This window comes from Pristis pectinata, chromosome 7, assembly GCF_009764475.1.
Source record: "Pristis pectinata isolate sPriPec2 chromosome 7, sPriPec2.1.pri, whole genome shotgun sequence".
Lineage (NCBI taxonomy): Eukaryota > Metazoa > Chordata > Chondrichthyes > Rhinopristiformes > Pristidae > Pristis > Pristis pectinata.
Window position 1 is genome coordinate 65,899,268 of NC_067411.1, and position 18,043 is coordinate 65,917,310.

Sequence of the window (18,043 nt, forward strand, 5' to 3'; positions counted from 1 at the left end):
GATGGTACAAAAGACATCCTGGAGAGAGGACAACTGCTACCAGCCCTTGGCCTATCTGATCATGATATCCCAGGCTACGCTGTACAGCTTCATCTTTATGCCTGTTTCTTTGCCATGGCTCCTTTCTGACATCACAGTAGAGGTGACCTAGTCATTGGGTCTGAAGGCATTTGACAAAAATCATTCTCCTCTTTGTCACAGGTCCTGGCTTGATGATCTTCTGCAGGGATGCCTGTTAGAAGGACTCCAGCTTGAGCTATTCTTGTTGCTTCAAATAATACAAAGGAGGAAGTGGTATCAAACACCTTGTGGCATCTTACAAAGCAGAAACTGAGCTCAGGACAGTTTCCACTGGTGTTATTTTAATTGAAGTATTTGCTTTCAATCCAGCATGTGGAGTCCTCCTTGGTTCTTGCTTTTATGACACATGAATGATAAAGAATTGGAGGGCTATGTGGGGGTGGGTGGGGGGGGGTATGGGGAAGGGTTAGATAGACATTAGAGCAGGATAAAATGTCGGCAGAACATTGTGGGCCAATGGGCCTGTACTGCACTGTAATGTTCTATGTTCTGGGGCTCAATACTCAATGACTTCCAAAATACCAAATTATACCCATAATGTTGTGCTGAACTAATTAAGCTATTATCACCTAATCCCTTCTGACTACACATGGTTCATATCACCATTTTTCTGCATATTCATGTGCCCAAGGGCCTCTTAAACACCTCTATCATATCTGCCTCCACCACCACCCCCGGCAGCCCAATCCAGGCACTCACTACTCTGCCTACAAAAAACTTGTCCTGCACATCTCCTTTGAACTTTGCCCCTCTCACCTCAACTGCATACCCTCTAGTATTAGGCATTTCAACCCAAGGAAAAAGATACCGTCTGTATCTGTGCCTCTCATAATTTTTTAAATAAACTTCTATCAGGTCTTCCCTCAACCTCTGCTGTTCAGAGAGAACAACCCAAGTTTGTCCAATCTCTTACAGCACATGCCCTCTAATCCAGGTAGCATTCTGGTAAACTTCTACTGAACCCTCTCTATAGCCTCCACACTCTTCCTATAATGGGGCAGCCAGAATTGAATGCAATACTCCAGATGCGGCCAAACCAGAATTTTACAAAACTGCAACATAACTTCCCGACTCTTGAATTCAATGTCTCAAGTAATAAAGGCAAGTATGCCATACATCTTCTTTACCACAAGTGACCTGTGTGGCCACTTTCAGGGAGCAATGGACTTGGACCCCAAGATCCCTCTGTACATCTTATGCTGTTTCAGGTCCTGCCATTAACTGTATGCTTTCCCTCAACATTTGATCTCCCAAAGTGCAACACCTCACACTTGCCTGGTTTAAACTCCACCTGCCATTTCTCTACTAATATCTGCAACTGATTTACATCTTGCTGTATCCTTTGGCAACCTTCACAACACCAATCTTCGTGTCATTTGCAAACTTACTAACCAAGCTATCCATGTTTTCATCCAAGTCATTTATATACATCAAAAATAGCAGAGGTTCCAGTACAGATCCTTGTGGAACACCACATGTCCTGGACCTCCAGCCGGAATAACACCCATTGACCATGACCCTGCCCATGGGCAAACCAATTCTGAATCCAAACAATCAATTTGGGTGGATCCCAGGCATCTGTCAAATGTCTAAAATCAACATAGACAACATCCACTGCTCTATCTTTATCGATCAACTTGGTTACCTCCTTGAAAAACTCAGGTTAATGAGAAATGACCTGTCCCTCACAAAGGCATGCTGACGGTCTCTAAACTGTGCTTTTCCAAATGCTTACAAATCCTATTCCAAGAATCCTCTCTAATAGCTTCCCTACCACTGACGTGACACTCACCAGTCTATAAATTTCCAGGATAATCCCCACTTCCATTCTTGAACAAAAGAAACATTAGCTACTTGAATTGCTGAATGATCAAACTAAGCCCCATATCTTCAATCTTGTATCCTCCCACCTAATTATTTCCTAAATGTCACACTTTCTTGCTGTTTTGTATGTCTAAGTTCATATGTTTCATGAAACTCATTAAAGTAAATTAGTTCAGTGTTCTTTAAAAGAGACAGAACTTCCAATTCATGCAAGTTGAACAGAATACAAACTGTATGATAATACATGCTGGTGTAACCAGAGTTGAATTCCACACTACACTGTAACAATCTATTGGGATCAATTCTTAACTGTATATACTATTCACTCCTAACATTAACTCTACATAACCTTAAGCTATTCCTTCAGAATCAAAAAGTTTTCAGACATTCCTATGTAAGGTTTAGTGCCAATTACAACATTATTTGGATGCTCATTTAACATAACCTCAAAATTATCAGTAGGACCATGTTTATTATTTTAATTTTGGTTTGTTTCTATCAAGTGGCAAATGTACAGACCCATGGAAGGAGTGCATTTACAGTTCTGTTACTGATGCCAGGAGCCCCAAACACAAGTATGGGAAACAGGCACACCAGTGAACTGTAATGATTAACGTCAACATTTTACTCCTTGGAAAGTGATATGACAAAGCATTCTAATGCCAGAGCATAATTTAAAAATAAATATTATTTTAACACTAAGGGCTTCAGGCCATGATCTTTTGCAACTTATGGCATAAAATAAAGTTTTTAAATTATACTGGCTTCAAGATAAATCTTTAAAATTTGCTGCATCCTTGGGTTCCCAACCTTGTCAATAAAAATGAAGGTATGGGATTGTAATTATGATCATGGGGAGCCACAAATGTAGCAATATAACCTGATTGGAATGTTATTCAGAATGCCCTCTATGTTACTATGGTACAGGGCAAACATCTTCCTAATAGATGAACAAAATTCTATGGGAAAGAGATTTTAATCTCTCCTTTAAGACATAGAAACTTTTTCCAGTAACTCCCAAGTTTTTGCCTCTGTTATCCAAACAAATGCAATCTAAGCATGGATCACTTTGTGTAGAACTTGGGAATCAATGGCACATTAACAGCAGTCCCGTTCATGCAGTAGTTGGTTGACTTTACAGTTCTGGATTTATCTTTGTTTCCTTTTCATTTGGACAATACTATATCAAATCCAACAATATATTCTCTGTTGCTTTGTAAATCTACTGTGACAATTTTTTTTCCAACTCTTCAGCACGAGGGGGTCACTGTGCTGGATTTGAGAAGCATCATTGGAGAAGTGGGATAGAAAGGTTTAAGGAGAGAAGATGAAAGTGAAGCTCATTCAAGGCTGGGCAGTTTGACATTGGAGGGATGGATGCATCAAGCCAGCTGGTATAGAGGTAGAGTTGGGGGCTATCAGCACACAGGTGAAAGCTGACAACATCCAAGATCCAAGAGTGGAATATAGATGAGGAGCAGTAAACAATCTTTTGAGTGTGGCAGTGGGAGGTAAATCCACTGACATAGATACAGCTGGACATGCTTCAGTGAGGACACAATAGCGTTTTACAGGAAGACCCACGGCATGTTAGAAAGATAAATATGGGAGTACTGCAGAACTTGCTGTCACCCAGTTCTTGGGTCAGTGCAGAAGTTCACTTTCTTCTAAACACAATCCTTGGATGCAGCCATGTGTTTTTTCACTGGCTGGTATGGACACAGAGAGAAGGCTAGAGCCAAAAGTTTACCAATAAACAAAGCTTTATAGCAGCATCTGGACATCAGATCATTTTACCACCCATCTCATTCTTTCAAGCAGCATCCAATTTTTTCTCCCCTTATACTTGTCACCTTGGAACGTTTGTGTTCTATGTTAATGTCACTTTAGAACATAGAACAGTACAGCACAGCACAGGAACAGGCCCTTCAGCTCACAATGTCAGTGCCAATCATAGTGCCAATCTAACACCTGCCCTCGACAGCACGTTCCAGGCACCTACCACTGCAAAATAAAAACTTCTCACACATCTCCTTTAAACTTTGTCCTTCTTGCCTTAAACCTATGCTCTCTAGTATTTGACATTTCCACCCTGGGAAAAACGACCAACTAACTACCCTATCTAAAATGTTGTAACTGTGATCTGAGTCACCAGAGAGGCTCTGAAGCTGGTGATATAGAAGTCTTTATTCATCATGACAAGCAGCCATTCTCATTCTGGAGACACCCTTGGTAGAGTCTCCCAAACTCAAAGTACATCACATTTTTATACCCTCAAGATCAAAGGTAATTGCAGATGATCCAATAAATTTCAATAGCTACAATGACATTGTTTACTTCAATATTTTGAGTCTGACAATCCTTCCATTGAGTTACATATCTACAATGGGAGACACCTCTAAATGTTCAAACACCATTGCTGAGACAAACTAATTCACAAGGATGGTCTGAAAGCTTCTGAGAACAGAAATCCCAGACACTTCTGCCTGTTAATTTCCAAAGTAACTCTCAAGTAGATCTGTAGATCTTTATCGAAATAGTGTTATCACTAATTCAGCCCGCATCATAGTGTTCCCTAATTCATCAATTGCATCATATTCAATTTGCGTCATGGAAGCGCGTATTATAATATAACAATACATAGACCAAGTCATCCCTCAGCTTCCGATGCTCCAGAGAAAACAATCCAAGTTTGTCCAACTTCTCTTTATAGCTAATACTCTCCAATTCAGGCAACATCCAAATGAACCTCTTCTGCACCCTCTCCAAAGCCTCCACATCCTTCCCATAGTGATGACCAGAACTGCACACAGTTCTCCAAATGTGGCTTAAGTTTTATACAGCTGCAACGACTTCCCGACTTTTATACTCGGTGACCAGATCATAAGTGGCAAGCCTGCTGTATGTGTTCTTTACCACCCTATCCACTTGTGTTGCTATTTTCAGGGAGCTATAGACTTGCACCCCAAGATCCCTCCCTATATCAATGCTCCTGAGGGTCCTGCCATTTATTATATACTTTCTTCTTTCATTTGACTCCCAAAATTCAACACCTCACACTTGTCCAGATTAAACTCCATCTGCCACTTCTCCACCAAAATTTCCAGCTGCTGTACCCTTTGACAACCTTCCCCCCTATCCACAGCTCCACCGGTTTTCATGTCATCTGCAAACTTAAAATGATCTTTAAATGAAGTAATGGCACACTCACTAGAGAGCAAATAATTTGACTATCACACAGGGTATGCTTCAAGAAAGTAAACTGGAAATCAACACAAGGGTTGCAGTAATACACAAGATGCTGCAGGAACTCAGTGGGTCAGGTAGCACCTATGGAAGGAAATGGACAGTCGATGCTGCAGGTCGAGACCCTTCATGATCGACACGCTTCATCTGATCACAACCCAAAACATTGACTATCCATTTCCCTCCATAGATGCTGCCTGATCTGCTGAGATCCTTCAGCATCTAGTGTGTTGCTCCAGATTCCAGCACATGCAGTGTCTTGTCTCTCCATAAAGGGTTGGAGTTGTCAATTTACTTGCAGGAGGTTGGAGAATAAAAATGACGATTTAACTAGAGATCTGCACAGAAACACCAAATCAGCTTCAGAAGGACAATGAATTGGATTGCCCATGCACAGAATTGGGAAGGAATTTAATTAACTCAAATCTAAATCATTTCACTTGGCTTGGAAAAGGCAAGGATTTCTTGTTCAAACACACTATGACAAACATCTTCATGTTGGTTGCTGCAAGAATGGAATTCACAAAAGAATGCATAATTATCGTAAATCTTTTAAATAAGATTAATCAGAGAACAAACTGAAAATTTCTTAGGCAAGACAGAACCCCAGCCAGGTGTCACATTCAGCAGGAAGTTTAATCCTGCTAGCACATGGCTAAGCCTTGCACGAGTCTAAACCTGTGAGCATTGCGAAGTTGGGTTTGTCAAATGAAACATGGATAAACATTTCAGTCAAAGCTATTTTGTCGGTTTCCCTTATGCCTAAGCAACTATACTAACAGCTGTGCTATTAAGAGACAAAAGATGGAATACACTTAAATGAACACAAGGCACGAGATCAAAATTCTTTATAAGCCAGACCAGAATAATCATGAAATCAGCAATGGAATGCAAATTTCTTTGTACATAATTATACAGTTTCTGAAGTGGTGGGGAAATACCAGCTTAAATTCAGCAGGAGAAAAAAAAAGTTTCATTTTCTGTGTCTGCAGAAGAAATGAGCACAGACTATCTGTATTATCCCTTGAACTCAGATTTGCAATCACTTGTAATTTCTGCTCAAGCATCACGTGTGTGTAAAATAGCATATAAGCATTTAAAAAAAATCCAAACTGTTTTTAACTAGCACATCCATCCAACTCTTCTCCCTGTGGTGACTTGATATAATTGTCTCTCCCCGACAACCATCTCTGCTTTTCCAGTGGATGCCAGCTAACTCAGTATAAATAACAGACCAAGCCCTTAGTTTAACAAACAGTGCTGCTTCTGTCATTAAACTGCACCCTGGACGGTGATGATCATATTTTAATCTACAACTATGAGATTGTAAATAAGTTATTGATGGAAAAAAATACTGTAGAGGCTCAGTAGGGGGAGGGCTACTATTCAGGGTCCTCCTGCCATTGTACACAAATTAGTTAAAATGTGTATTAAAACCCCACATAATAACCAATGTTAATTTTAAATAATGGAATTATATAACTTATGAAAATGCTGACTTGAATGTTCTGTATTTTAAATTTATGCATAAATATATTGAAATAATAAAAAATCTAATAGCCATATATTCTCTTAAGACACGTTTACCAAGTCAATGGCTGCAATTGGTCATCTTGATAAAGTAAAAAAAAACTCTAAAATTACTACATGTTTTTTTTAATACCGTGTTACATCTAAAAGAAAGCAAACTAAAAAAGTGATGGAGCATTAATAAGAATAACGTTCAATAATCTGCTAGTCTGGCACCAAAGTCCTGAGCATGGTACTTGACTGAGGGTGGACCCTTTTCCTATTCTCACAGGAAGGGGAGAAGGGTCCACTCTCAGTCAAGTACCATTAGGTTTTGTCTGTAAATGGACAGTCTTGACTTAAAGCCAGCTTTTTCATTAGAGTCACTGGAGTAATTTGGTTCAACCCCAACCCCAGATATGTTTGCAGATCATATAGCTTGACACGTGTGCCTCATACTGGGAGAGCACTGAGATCACTGGTGACATCTTCAAATAGATGGGAAATAGAGGCCCCATTCTCATTGTGCCATTCCAAGACTAGGTATTCCCATCTGTATTAATCGACAGCATTATAACTGATTAATTGTATCACTAACACACTGCTGCTTGTGGGACCTTGTTTACTTTTCCCACATTACAATCGAGACTGACTGGACTATTCCAGAATGCTTCAAGCCAACACACACGTTCCTTAAACCAAGTTCATCCAAAATTCATTCCTAATTAACACCAAGTCCCATTCACTCTTCATTAATGTGCTTGCTGACCCACACTCCAAACACAATATAGTGTTTTCACCCTTGGGGAATTACATCACAATTCATCCTGGCTTGAAGATTTCTAAAACCCTCTCTAAACCTCTTCAATTCAATTCTCCCTTAGGATTCCATGCCCCCAGCTACTCCCACAAAATAAAACCTGCCCCTTTGCTCAAGCTTTTGGTCATATCCTCTGATGCAACTGTTTTTTTGTCTGGCCTGTGTTAATTTTTATCTAATAATAATTCTGTGAAGTACTTTTGTTTTACTTTTAGTTGTTTTGATGGCTATGAATTGCTTTGGGACATCCTCAAAATGCACAATGTCTTTTTCTTCCTCCTTTGGCTTACTCCTTGACAGGCAAAACATACAGGACATGGGCAACACAACAGACATTTGGCTATTGGTTATCTGTATACGTTATGAAAGCATACATTTGCTCACCTCGCTAGGGAAATTCTTACTCAAAAAGGTAGAATCACTGCCGTTTGCACTGGTGAGGCTGTTATCTTACTTCACAACAGACTTGTTAATAACACAAAAGTTAGCAGCAATGAGTTGCAAAGAGAAGGCAGAAAATCTGCCAAGAGATGTAGATACAGGTTATTAGTGCACAGTTGGCAAGGTAGTGACAAATAGAATGTGTGGGAGTAAATAAAAAATTATTGACCTTGGGTAGGAAGAATTTTTAAAATAGGCACTAAAAATGGCAGGAAAGTAATAAATCTTTGTGTACAGCAGTGTGGCATACCAGTTCATTAGACACAGGACGTCAACATACAAGTCCAGGAAACATTTATGAAGAGTAATGGTTTGGTGGACTTTATCGTAAAGGGATTGGACTACAAAAATAAGGAACTCCTGCCAAATCTGCATAGGGCTTTTGGTGAGACCTATTTTAGAGTAGTGGGTGCAGTTTTAGTTTAAGTATCTGAAGGAGGATCAGCTCGCCTCAGAGTCAATGCAGGGCTCATTCACTTGGTCAATTCCCTGGATGAGGGGATTATTCTTTGAAAAGGTATAGGAGGAAGATTGGCTTCCACTCCCTGGAGTTTAGAAGAATGAGAGGCAATCACATAGAGATATTGAAGATTAAGGATTGATAGATTGGGTATTTCCTCCAACTTGATTGTCAAGATATTGAGGTCAGTTATTCAAGTCTGAGATGAGGAGAAATTTCTGAGTTGCAAACCCTTGAAATTCTTAATCTGGAGGGCTGCAAATATTCAGTAGTTAGGTATAAACAAGGCTCAGGTTTTTGAGTACTAAAGAAATCAAAGGATATGGGGCTTGAGTAAGAAAGTGGAAGAGACACAAAAGCAATCATGATAATGAATGGTGGAACAGGCTCCAAGGATTGTATGGCCTACTCTTGCTCCCATCTTTAACACCCTAACCCATTTCACCCTTTCTATACCTTTTATTGCTTTGTGTACAGATTCTTAGAGATTTGAATAAATCAGATTTAGTCACTATTTGACTACATCAATGGAATTAGGCAGCTTCCCAAATGGCTCAACAGTGCTAATGAATGGGCCATCCTGTGTGATACATACAGCAGCTCTCGCTTTAAAATCATTTCACACCTGTCTACAATAACCCACTCACCAAACAGCTGTCTTGGTGAGCTATTCCTTTTCAATCAGACTTCTGCAAAAAAAATATCAAAATTACTTTTATCCTGGTCATTCAGGTAGTATCAAAAATTGTGTTAATCCATGCCAATGATGGAAGCACAATTACAGGAGATTACACACATTTGTTCTACAAGCATTTTCATTTTGACAGCCTCAGTCCTTAATGTTATTTCACACAAAAATGTAATATTACAGCATGACAGACTCCTGCGCAAACACTTGAGTAATTTCCACCACCTCTGCCCCCAACCACCCGAAAGAGTACACAAGTTTGCCTAAAACGTAATATAAAAAAGCAAGGACTAAATTGTATTGGCTATAATTTCTGTGGATGACAAGTTTAAGATCCAAACAGAAATGAACTTCAGGAGGCATTTTATGAAACTGTATCGTTTTCTGCACTACAACTGAAACTAATATTGACAATTATAAATTTACTCAATATGTAAAACTCAAGAAATTAAAATATTGTATTACATTTAAAAAACACTTAAAAGTAGCAGATGCAATATAACAAAGACAAATGTGAAGTAGGGAAAAACAAAGGCAGAGTATTTTATTATCCTTGTCACAAAGACACTGGAAGCAAACATGCTGACGCAGCACAGAGTGTCAAATGAAATGCTGGCCTTCATATAAAGGTGAATTGTGTACGGAACAAAGTTGTGCTACAATTATATGGAGCCTTGGTGAGACCACATAATGGAAATACAATTGCAGGAGATTACAGGGAATACTGTGTGCAGTTCTGGTCTCCTTGCACAAGAAAGGATTTAGAATGAGAGTAGTGAAGGTTCACCAGATAAATTGCTGGGATGGTGGGACACCTAGATGAGCAGTTGAATTGCCAATGCATAGTTGGCTATGGACGAACTGCTGGTTAAGTGGGGTTAATATAGATAGATACTTGGTCAGCATAAAAATGCTGGGCTGAAGGGCCTATTTCACTGCTCTATGACTGCCATGTGAAGAGAGATCACGTCAATGAGGTTTGTTGGTATAATGTATTCATTATAGCTTCAAAATAGTGAAAGGGGATTTAATTGAAACTTACAATATTCTGACAGGGCTAGACAGACTGGATGCAGTGAGTATGTTTCTCCTGGCTGGGGTGTTTAGATCAAGGGATCACAATCTTGACTTACAGGCCAAGAGATTTAGGACTGAGATGAGAAATATTTTTATTTCTCTCAGGTGGTGGTGAACCTGTGGAATTCACAGCCACAGAAGGTGGTAGAGACCAGGTCACCGAATATTTTGAGGAGATAAATTTTTTAGGTGCAAAAGACAAAAGTTTGAGGAGAGAGCAAGAATATGGTATCGAGATAGATTATCAGTCATGATCGTACTGAATGGCTCCAAGTGTTGAACAGCTGCTCTTGCTCATCTTTTCTAACTTTCTATGATTTCATTTGCTAAAATAGAAGTCACCATCTAATTCCTGCATCTTGGATATAAAAATGTTAAGTTCTGACTTTTAAGCAATATTGAAAATATGCTATTTATAAAGTGCACAGTGGGGAAGATAAACACACCAAACTGCAAATAAAATTCTGGTATTTTGAAGCAGAATGTAAAAAATAAGATAGATTGAGAATAACATACAATGCATATACAAACGCGATTACTGAACTATATAGCTCTTTCTGAAAAAGGATTAAGCACAAAAGCTTCAGAGTGTGCAACTGCTTTGCAAAGTCTATTACAAATTGCCAATCAGTTAAATAATAGATGTAGAAAACAAAGAGTTACATGTTGCACAGTACAGCCACAGACCTAGACATATCACACACATTTCAGTGCACTGGGATTTGAACCCAGATCTCTCTGGGTTCAGAATTCGGTCACATTTCCCAAGTACCAAATAACAAATGGTCAACTTGTCCAATATTAAACACATGTATTGCTGGGAACAATCATTTGCAAACACATTGAACAGTGCCCGACAGCAAAAATACTGAACGTTCAATAACACAATGTCTGCAGAAGATACAAGTGTCCCAAAAATAGTTAGGGAAGATGATGGAAGATGGCTTCAAGGTCAGAGAAACAGCGTGTAGGAAATGGAGATGTATGGTAATAATCTATATCTGACATGTTAATATGTATGCTATACATAGAAAATTATGTGCATGCAGCTTTTAAATTTATCCAGCATCTACATATGGTACATTTGAAACTAAGAAAAATAGCAAAGCATCAAAATTGAAGTGAAATTACAATCTCTACTCGTTTTCAAAACCAAATCTATGCGAGACATACTTCTTTCAAAAATTTTGCACAGCATCATACAGTTTTCAAATGCCATTCTGGTGCCAGATCACACTTTTAAAAAACAGACAGAACAGGAATTCATGTTTCAAAGTTAGTCTTACCTCAGTGCAGTTTCATTTATGCAGGGTAATTAGTTTTTCCAAATTGACCATGGTCAAAACATGAAAAATGGAGTTATGTAAATCTGTTAAGCCTTTTAAGTTTACAGCAACAGCTGAACTGTGTCAACAATCATGCATTAGATGCACCAAATTCATCTGTCAGCAGTTTCATGATGCCATTTTTGTACTGTTCATTAAGATGTCTAATATTAAAGATCTAATTCAAGCCAAAGGTTATATCTAACAGTTATAAAAGTTACATTTTTTAAAAATTATTTTTTTAGAATCTGGGTACTGCTGGCAAAGCCAGCATTTATTGCTCATCCCTAATATCAGTAATGGTACAACTGAATGGCTTGCCAGGCCTCTTCAAAGGGCATTTGTAAGTCAACCACATGGGTTGGGTCTGTAGTCAGAGTCAGACAGTGCAAGGAGGGGAAATTTCCTCCCCTAAAAGAATATTGATGAATCATTTTGGGTTCTCACAAAAATCGAGCAGTTTTTGTGGGCATCATTACTAAGACTAATCGTTGTACAAATTCCAGATTATTAACTGAATTTACATTCCACAGCTGCCATGGTGTGATTTGAACTTGTTAGTTCGGATCTCTTGTTACTAGTCTGGTAATTTAACCACTGCACAACCACCATCCCTCAACCCTAATTTATCTAGTCAAAGTTTACCAAATTGCACTAGACAGTATCATTCACACCTCATGGAACCTGTGGAGAATGGGGGAAAGGGAGAGTATGGAAGAGGTATTCATTTCAGACATTGCGTAAATTTGGAAGAGCTCAACAGATAATGGTCAATTCTCCTCCTTAGGCAGTCCCTGGGATCGAGGATGACTTGCTTCCACTCTGGATATGTGGGTTATGAGGTGGTTAATGTGGGAACCAGAGATTGTTCCACAGATGAGGGAGGAGGTAGCTGGCAGGATAGCAGGTTAGTTTTGAGATGCTGCACTCCCTCCACTGCTCACGGTGGGCTTCTGTGTGCTCCCAATGCACCGACTCTACCCCACTTTGCCACTTTGAGCAGTCATGGGTCTGAGATTTCCAGGAGTAAGAGAGGATTTTGCACTTTAAGGAAGCTTTGAATATATTCCTGGTTACCCTTAGTCAACTCTGTCAGGTGTGCAAGCAACATGGCCTGTCCAGCAGTCTCCCAAAACAGACACTTCTGAGCTGTCGTGGGAGGATATTAGGTGAGCAGAGTAGTGGTCAGTTAATATACTTTAGACAATTGTAAAGAAGTTAAATTGTAGAGTAATCAAACAAAAAACTGCAGAAAATACTCAGTTGGTCAGATTATTGCTCACGATTTCAGAGAGCTCATGACCCAGCTTTGGTGCTGACTTTGGGGGCTGTCTTTGTAGAGTTTGCATGTTCCCTCTGTAACCCCATGGATTTCCTCTGGGTGTTCGTTTCCTCCCACATCAACAACATGTTGGCTGGTAGATTAACTCCCCACTGTAAACTGTGGCAGTGTGTAGATGAGTGGTAGAATCAAAGGGGAGTTAATAGGAATATGGGGAGAATAAAAATGCGAATAATGTAAATGGATGTTGGAGTGTACTTGGTGGGCCAAAGGGCCTGTTTCTGTTCTGTGTGACTCTAATGACTCAAATATTGTCTTCTCAAATGTACATTGGATGACTGCTTTGCAGGAATGCCTTTGTTCAGTCCATAAGGATGGCCTCGAGCTTCCAGATGCATGCCACTTTAATTCTCCATCCTGATCAGACCCACCTTCGACTCCCTGACACTCCTAAACTATTCTGACAAAGCCCAATACAAGCTTCAGGGACAGCATCTCATCTTCCCTCTAAGCGACTTACTCAATGGGCTGGCCTTTCCAGTTTGTATCAGAACTGGTCAGTTCTGTTGAAAGGTCAATCTGTACAGTTAACTCAGTTTTTCATTCTTGCCCCACAGATGCTGCCTGATCTACTGAGTACTTCTGAGATTTTGTGTTTTTAAAATCATACAACATATAGTGCTAATAATGTCAAAACTTTCCCAAAGCCTGTTACAATGGAAATAATGGGTAATTGTATACTGAATATTAGGAGAGGGTGACCAAAAGCTTGGTGCAGGAGGATGGAGGAAAGAAGTGGAGGATGGGATTAAGGTAGGGTGTGCCAGCAAAGACAACTGGTGGGTCCAACAGGAACGATAGGATGAGCACACGTTGAAGGGGGGCAAGGTTAGCTGACTGAAGATGCACAAAGACCAGTGTCAAAACTGTATAAATAAATGGAATTTTGACTTTGAATATCTAATTAAATTAGTAAATATGTAGCATCCATTTCAACTACTAAATTTTCATAACCTTACTCGTTGGGTGACACCAAACACTTGATACTTGAACTTCCGTTCTGCCAACTTCAATATAAATGGTTCCAGAACATGACTTCTTTAAGCATGTACAAGGAAACATTGTACATACTCAGCATCCCTGTCATTTTATATTCAAAAGTTACTGTAAACACAAACAATTTCCTTGTTTAAGCCACTGCCTTTGAATATTTAGATTTGATAGAGGCTAACATTATTATGCAAAGCTGGACTGCAAGAAATTAATTTAACATGCATATCACCAGAATCAAAATGATAAAAGCGTCAATACTGCAAGCCTGTTGTCATTTAACTTTACAATTTACCCATGAATAATTACACTAGGAGCCCCAGAAAAATTTCTCCAAAGAGGTTTACAATTATCTTGTTTTTACACTTGGACATATCCTAACAGTAACCAAAACAAATGCTAGAAGAACTCAGTCAGTCAAGTTGCATTTGTGGAAAGAGAAACCAGTCAATGTTTCAGATCAGGGATCTTTCCTCAATTCTTCCAGCAACTGTATTTTTGTTTCAGATTCCAACATCTGCAGTTTTGTTTTCCATATCCTAACAGTACACTTGCTATTGGGAGCCAAATTTGTAGGACAAAGATTTAGTGGAATAATAAAATACTCAGAAGAACTTAAATATTTGATTAGATATGGCATCTGCAGAATATATGACTATATGAATATAACTTCCCATTAAACTCAATTTTGGTTGTATTCCTATACAGACAAAGCTACGAAGCACTAGAGTAGACTGGTACACATAGGGGCACATTCTAATGGGCCTCCAGACCAAAACATCAACTGTGTTTCCCTTTCCACAGATGCTGCCTAACCTGCTGAGTATTTCCAGCAACTTTGTGTTTTTACAGCAAATAGAGTAGTTTTCCAGAAGGATAATTGTTTGAAACTTTTATCCTGAAGCCAGTGTAGTTTTACTAATCTCATGTTGTTCCAAACTGCATTACACTCAATGAAGAACTTTTGAAGAGTAATCGCTATTGTAATGTAGGAAACAAGGCAGCCATTTTGTACACACACTGAGGTCCCCTAATAGTAATGTGAAGACCAGATAATCTGTTTTATTAATGATGCTAGAAGATTAATGTCACCCGGAATGATAAGGAGAACCTCTTTGCTCTTACCACCACCTGACAGGGCAGAGGAAGTCCCAGTTTAATGGCTCATTTGAAATACTGTATGTTAACCAGAATTCTTTGGTCACTATGACTTTCATTTCATCAGAAGACCAATCAAGCAGAGCTCCAAGACTTCTCAACAGGGACGTTTAACAAAAAAAAGCGCTCTCTTCCAAACAATAAAATGACTGGTATAACAGCAGCATAATTAGGGACCTAGAGGATAAGTTACCTGAATACTTGATAATTGATTTTTGGGTAAACTGAAAATAGAAAAATTAATTTGAGATTGCCAGTTTCCAATATGATAACGTTTAAGTGCTCCAGTTAATTATGCATTACACACCACTAGAATAAGTTCATTCATATTTGCATTTTAGAAAGCCTCAAATTAAAGCAGCATTTTTAATTGATACTTTCGATAGAAGTTAAAAACAGATACTCCTTGTGTGACGTTAACACAGTGAGTATCATAGCACGGTACTGTCAATAAACTTCTCCAGTTAAACGTTTTCTTTTAAAATTACAAGTTATTTCTGTCAATGCATACCTGAAGGAGATGCACATATTCAAACATCTTACCTTTTTTTAAAAAAAACTGCCCATTAAACCACAGTCATAATTAATTTCTCAATTTAACATGCAAGAGTTAAAACTGCAGATGCTGAATTATGCAGTATTTGCCATTCATGTTCTATAACCTATTGACTGTAATTCATTTGAAAGCAGTAGGTCTTACCTGTTAGTGTCATGCTAAGGCTCCTGACCAGTGGAAAACAGATAGCCAACAGGGCAAGGTTACCGTTCCAACCGAAAGACAGTGAAAACTGAGATCAGGGTATCACCTCCTATCCAAATTAACTACTTTGATCATATGACTGTAAACTGACACCTCAACCACAGGCCGGTGGGTACATATCCACATTAAAACACAAGTGGTAACTTCAGATCTTCAAAATGTCAACATCACAGGAAAATATTTAGCTTGATAGCCCAAAGAAAGTAAAAGCATAAAAGACGAGAGTTCACATATCCAAATGCAGATCTTTCATTATTATGAGAAAGAAAGAGGGCTTAATCCTTCCAAAGCTCGAGCAAACTGCCAACAAGTCTCCGACATTTGGGTCTGGGGACAGGCACGCAGGTTAGGTCACGTGTCTTAAACACAATCTCACATGCCTCGGATTGAAAATTAACTGGCTCAAACAGAACATCAGTGGTTAAATAAAAGTGAAGTACTCGCCTGGTCTGCTTGAAAGGGCACGCCTCCTTTGATTCAATGTCATGGATTGTTTTTTGCTGAACAAACAACAAGGTGGGAACCACAGTTCATACTTGAACTGAAAAATACTGCAAATTAGAGTCGTGACTCATGAAAGGAACAATAAAATACCTCAACAACCCATTTGAGTTACACTCAGCTTTGGTGAAATTTGAATATTTCTATCAGCTTAATGCATTCAAACTCAGGGCAAGTCAAACTGTGCGAAATATAATAAATGAACTACATTTTGATAGTTTTTTTCTGCATTACAGAATAATAGGCTGTGGCAATGAAAGACAAATGCAATCAATGACCCCACACTTCGTCATGGAAAATAGTCCTAAAGAAAAACAGGGGTTTCTTTTAACTTTGAAATCTCTTCTCAGCAAGTCTCTTGTTAACATCAGCAAATCCAATGTACACTGCCGAGCAAGGAAATAAAGCCAGTCTCTGCCAGGGCATGGAAATATCTGTCTGCTGGCTTCTGAAACATTGGTGGTGGTCTGGGAGTCTGCCTCCTCCTTGTTTGGCTACACATTTGTGCTTCCTACAAGGGAGGTGACACGAGCTAAATGAGAGATTAAAAAATTATGAGTCATTTGACTGTCAGCAAATGTCAGACAATATTCATCAGATTAGAACCTGGATACCTGCCCAGAGCCTCACATGACCTACCATGTATCAGGTTGGGTTTATGTTCTGATAAAACATTCGGGTCAAGTTGGCCCATGCCATGGGTGTGCCGTGTCAGTGCGCCTCAGTACTTTCTCCAAGTTAGGATGACTTTAGTTTTCCCTGCATGTGTCCTCAGTTCTTGAACAATCTCATTTTTTGTCTCTATTTTTCTGCAAATGCCTCCAAATCAGACTAAACATGGAAAAAAATTGTAAGCAGTAGGACATCGACCAGGAATTAATTTTAGAGATGAGCAGACTATATCAGATATATAGGAAAGAAATAGTAAAATTGGATGTTTTACTGCCAAGTTTTAGCTATATCTTATATAAGCACTATCTAAATTATTAATAACTCTTCACTCTTTTCAGACCTTGCCAGACTGCTTTTTAAATGTTGTTCTCAGTATGAATTTAACCCTGTACATGCCTTGTTTGCCTCTCAATAATGAGAGCTGGCAGTGTGGCCTGCACCTGGCCCAACTACAGTGGGTAAACAAAAAAATGGGTGTTCTGTAAAGGGTTGCACTTCCAGTACTACACTCTTGCATTCTTTCCACTCAAACTTCAGAATATAGTTTCTCCAGGAATGTGGAATATTTTCCTCATCCAGTTTCACCTAATCAGCATTTGCAAACGAAGGCAAACATTTCTACTGGATTTCCTGCAGATGTGATGGGTCACTGTTCAATTCCATGAAAAGTGAGCATTTTCATGGAGATTCCTCCTCCTCCCCCCACTAAGCCCTGTACCATTCTTGACCGGATATGACAAGTCTATAGAGATTTTTTGTGGATGTGCTCAACTGTGTTTACAGCCTGCTGTTTCCTTGTGTAACATGCAGGTTAGAGCTTTGCTAACTGGTCTGAACCTGGTGGGACCTGACTACATGTGATTATTGCAGCTGAATTGGCTTTTTTTGGGGGGGGAGGGGTGGTGGGGGGGGAAGAAAAATTTAAAGTGCTCTGGCTCACGTGGGATGGGGCCAGGCTGAAAATCACCAGCTCTTTGTAAATACACCAGCTCACACAAGGATTGGGGGAGGTTTTAAAAGTTGAATATAGTCAAAGGGGCCAGAGACTGGGATGCAATTTTTGTTGAGGCCAGGTGGCTAAGTTACATCCTCAGGTTTGGCCTGGCCATAGTTGGGTCAAGGTTTTAATTTTGTACCTGCGATGGCCTC

The 18,043-nt window shown here is 39.3% G+C and overlaps 1 protein-coding gene across 1 annotated transcript in view; it reads right to left on the reverse strand.

The window, feature by feature from the left end:
• The window catches only part of kank1a (KN motif and ankyrin repeat domains 1a), an 83,041-nt gene extending 66,960 nt beyond the window's left edge, over nucleotides 1-16,081 (reverse strand). Inside the window, 1 exon segment of the mRNA XM_052020628.1 lies at nucleotides 15,662-16,081. The gene's annotated coding sequence lies outside the window, so the exon portion shown is untranslated.
• Between the last annotated feature and the right edge of the window lie 1,962 nt (nucleotides 16,082-18,043).